Source organism: Meriones unguiculatus, chromosome 2 (assembly GCF_030254825.1).
Source record: "Meriones unguiculatus strain TT.TT164.6M chromosome 2, Bangor_MerUng_6.1, whole genome shotgun sequence".
Classification (NCBI taxonomy): Eukaryota; Metazoa; Chordata; class Mammalia; order Rodentia; family Muridae; genus Meriones; species Meriones unguiculatus.
Window position 1 is genome coordinate 3,665,490 of NC_083350.1, and position 4,396 is coordinate 3,669,885.

The window sequence follows — 4,396 nt, forward strand, 5'->3', positions numbered from 1 at the left end:
AGTGTGTAAACTTAGAGGCCCTTAAAGTGGGCACTAGGTGTAGAAATCTGAAATTTTCCAGAAGACATCCCAGGGAAGTATCTGGAGGAATGTAAGAATGGACAATTGCTATTGAGCAGGTAAGAATAATTGACCTGTCAAGGCATCCCAAGAGCAAGATTTGACTCAGTAGAGTAGTATGGTACAATCTTTTCCAACAGCTCATCAGCATTGGCCAGAGACCAAGGGCACAGTTGCCCAGAGCAAACACAGTTTACCTAGCTAAGATTTTCATAGCAAACTAGAAGGGGAGGAAGAGAGAAACCATGCCAGTAGAGGGAAAGTCTTACCTAAGGGACAAGGAGGTCCTAGATGAAGAGTTTGGATGTAGGTTGCAGAGAACAGTAGGAAGCCTTTGCACCAACTGGAAGTGAAGACTCACCAAATGGCTGGTGTTGGGTGTACGAATGTAGCGGTCAGTAGCCAGGAAAGGGAAGTCCCAAAACCAGGGAAAGGGGAGGAATCTCACCCGCTGAGACAGGCAAGAGGTACAGTACTTATCTGGAGCCCAGTTGACCTGAGAGGTGGATTTAGGTGAATTTTCTGAAGCTTAAAAGAATTACTTTTAAGTTTTACAAAGGAGAGAAAACTTTAGACATGTTAGCATCACAATTGTGATCTGCACTGAAATATACATTGTAGAAAAGGCAATAGATATACACATTTGTGTTAACAGCATAAGCATTCTTTAAGGTGAGCTTCTTTAAGGCAGAAGCTTTTCATGAAGTAGAAGGGGAAGCTCACTTGATCTTAACCTTTGGTATAAGTACATATTATGGAAATTTAATATCTTGCGCTTAGAACCATGATAGTGGGTGGTATAGTGGAATGTTTTTATACTAGTTAGATCAATAAATCAGAGCTCTATTGATAAAGGTCAAAGCTCTGGACAGTCACTATAATAGTAACATAGCAACAAAATGATATATTAAGCATTTTTACCTATTTAGGAAACCTTAAATCACCTTAAATCTTGCAACCTTTATAACTTGCATTTACCAACCTTGAAACACTTTCTTAGACATTTTTTTAGGCTTTTGTATTTAGACATTTACCATGAGACTTAGGTGAGACTGTTAATAACATTTATTGTCCTTTAGCTAAGGGATGGTAAAGGTTTCATCCAATCCTGTTTCTTGAGTCTGACAACAAGGCGTATTGTATCTAGGCCTGACAACTGCAACTCTAGGACTCAGGCTTAAGGCCTGGTCTCCTGCATATGAAGAGAACTGGGAAAGCATCTGGAGTTTCCCAAGACAGAAGTTGGCAACATGTCTGCGGGACCCCAGTGTGAGGCCAAAACAGACCTGCAGTGTTACCCTGGGCTGGATGAGGATGGTGGTAGTCATTGAATCAAGGAGCCATTTGTCTCCACCAGGCCAAGGAGCTGGAAGGCTGGAAGTGTCTATGGCTCTTTTGCTGGTTGAGCCTCCACAGCTGGGCACAGAGAACAAGCCTGCATGGGAGCATTTTGACTTCCAGAGGCCAGTCTGCCGGTAGGCAGCCATTGCTTGTTGAGGCAGTGGCAGGACCAGCATCTCCTTTGGCTGCATTTGAAACAGTCACCTGGCAGAACTGACTTTTGGCTATATCCTGGCGGGATGGGGCATTGCAGACCTCTTGTTTTTTGTGCAGGAATGCCAACAGCCTCAGAGCAGCAGCCAAGGTCTGGAACATAGTTTTTGCTGTGGATGAGCCTGTCGGGAGACTCCTCTCTTATTATTTTTACTGACTCCTGTATGGTGACTCAAGAACCATCCTCAGCTGTTTACTAAAGATGGCTGTGAGGCCATGTTTGCATCTGTAGGACTATCAATATATTTTTGAACATGTTAAAGGACTTGATAATCTGTGGGATGACTGACTATTAACTTGCATTCATTAACCATCAAATATGAAGACTATAAGTTTTGTCCCTGTTAACTTGGAGCATTAAAAGTCATAAACATAGTCCATTAAAGTCAGAGCATAACAGTTTTCTGTATGATTTAGTATATTAAAAGTTCATAGCTTACAAAAGTCTAAGGCTACACTATAGATTAATAATATAACCATTTTTAGAAAACAAAACCTAGCATATTTTAAACTTTTGATAGTGAAGATATAGCACAATGATCAAGTTTTAACATAAATAAATACCTCTAAAATTAATACATATTCGTTTAGATATTGGTAAAAAAAAAAAAAAACTTGAACATAGTAACCCCTGAGCTATGAGTTTTAAAACCAATAATATCGTAGAACAGTATAAAGCAATTTTAAAATTACATTTGAATTTATTATAGCAAACCTGTTAGCCAGAAAGACTTGTGGTGAATCTTGATCATGGGCAGCTCATGGCAGGAGAAAAAGCATTTATTAATTTAGGAATTGATAAAAACATAGGCAGTTAGACGAACAATTTAAATTAGCTTAACTTGAATGGACCTTTATAACTTTGAAATTTTAACATTATATAAAATTATTTTGAACCAGGGTTGAATCATATATATCGTAAAATGTAACTTTGAATTTTTATAAAAATCCATACCAATTTAAAAATCAGGCCTGTTTCTGTCCTAGTCTAAAAGGAGATAAAATAAACAGAGAATTAATTATGATTAAAATTGTTCATACTATGTGGTCACCTTAAGGTTTATAGTTTAATTTTAAGATTTTTTTGAGAGTACAAAAATAAACGAGAGTGTATTTAGTAGATGGCAGGCAGAGAGAAACAGGCTAGACTTGGAGAAAAGAGAACCAGGGAATTGTGTTTTACTTCAGGGATCGCTCTTAGTGTTACTGGATATTAGACATTTGCGAAGGGCAAATATAGATGCAGAAGCCAGAGGTTTCCCTGAGAGGAGAGAAGATGAGGAAGCCGTTCCTGTGAATGAGAAAGGGGAAATGGAGATGGACCGTGCAGCTAGTGGTTCGTCAACCAAATATCATGGCAGGTCTTCGCCCAGCTAAGACTGAGGTCCTCAGTGCCTGGTACCCGGGCTTTCTCAGCAGGAAGGCCAAGTTCTCATAGAGGGAGCTAGGAAGGGGTGGGGGTGAAGTGACCTTTTAGGGTCTATAAGAGACTGCAGTTTTGCAGCTCCAAAAACAGTGGACAGAAACAAAGCAGTAAAAGCAGCTGGCAGTGAGGGAAACCAGTGTTTTTTTGTTTGTTTTTTAACCAAGATGGCGGCGGTCAATCATGTGACTGCCCTTTATTGCTGTAAGTTAAGATGGTGGTGAAACCATCTGCTTGCCCTTAGTGGAGATGGCAGTGAAGCCGTGGTTCTACCCTCCCTATCCCAAAACCAACATGGCGGCTAGCCATGTGCAGTACGTGGCCATAGCAGCACAGCGAGACCAGGAGCTTGCTGGTGGATGGCTGTCCCCGCCCAGGCCCAGTTCGAAACTCTCCGCATGTGCGTGATGTGGCATGTCTGTTTGGAAATCTGCACAACTGAAAACCCTCCTCTGCAGGACAGCCTCTCGAGGCAGGCGTTCCACAGGGGAATTAAAATCTCACCCGGGGGGCCTGAGGCAATTCCTTAACTAACAGCAACAATGTAGAAACAGGCTGTGTCTGTATCTGAAGTGGAGTTTCAGTGTCTGGCATGAACGTTTTAGTTTTGCCAAACCGATTTTGGCACAGTGTGAGTGTCTGCTATGTGCCTGGTGCTCGGTGCTCAGAGCATCTGGCAGGATGCTGAGCAGCCTTGAGCAGAGGGACAGGTGTGAGCCATCAGGGCAGGGCAGTTGAGAGGAAGTGTAGGTTTTAAGGCATGGGTGGTTCAGTGGTAGAATTATTGCCTGCCACGCACGAGTCCCGGGTTCGATTCTCGGCCCATGCACCAATGTTAGGATCAATGAAAATGATGATGTGCACAGCAGATTTCATATGAAAGAGGTTTATTATTAGATGGAGATGGAGAGAGAAGAGTGAAAGATGATAGGGGTAAGGGAGGGAGGCACCCCAACAGAGAAAGGGGAGAGGACAAGAGGTAAGATGGCAAGAAGGCAAGAGAGAGACAACATGGTGAATTGGTCCTTTTAAGGAGAAACTTAACCATGCCTGCCAGGTGTGACTAGCTGGCCTTGGAGGCATGGGGACTTTATAGGGTGCTAGGCCACCCAGAAACAGGCTGCCCGAATACTAACAAGCACCCTCTTTAACATCCTGCCAGCTCTGACTCCCTCACTCAGACCTGCCCCACGCCCAGCTTCAAGGAGACTTAAAACATCTTTTCTCCAGCAAGGATTCCCTAAAAATAGAGTTAAATGACATTTGATATGCTTCTGCTACAGGACCCGTTATTATACAAAATTCCTAACACGTTATGGACACAAGAATAATTCTAATGTTTAGAAAAGGGTTTCCAGA

General features: G+C 42.3%; 1 non-coding gene across 1 annotated transcript; it reads left to right on the plus strand.

Moving 5' to 3' along the window:
• Window positions 1–3,795: 3,795 nt before the first annotated feature.
• On the plus strand, window positions 3,796–3,866 carry Trnag-gcc (transfer RNA glycine (anticodon GCC)). Its single transcript has one exon. It is a non-coding gene; the product is annotated as a tRNA-Gly (tRNA).
• Window positions 3,867–4,396: the final 530 nt, after the last annotated feature.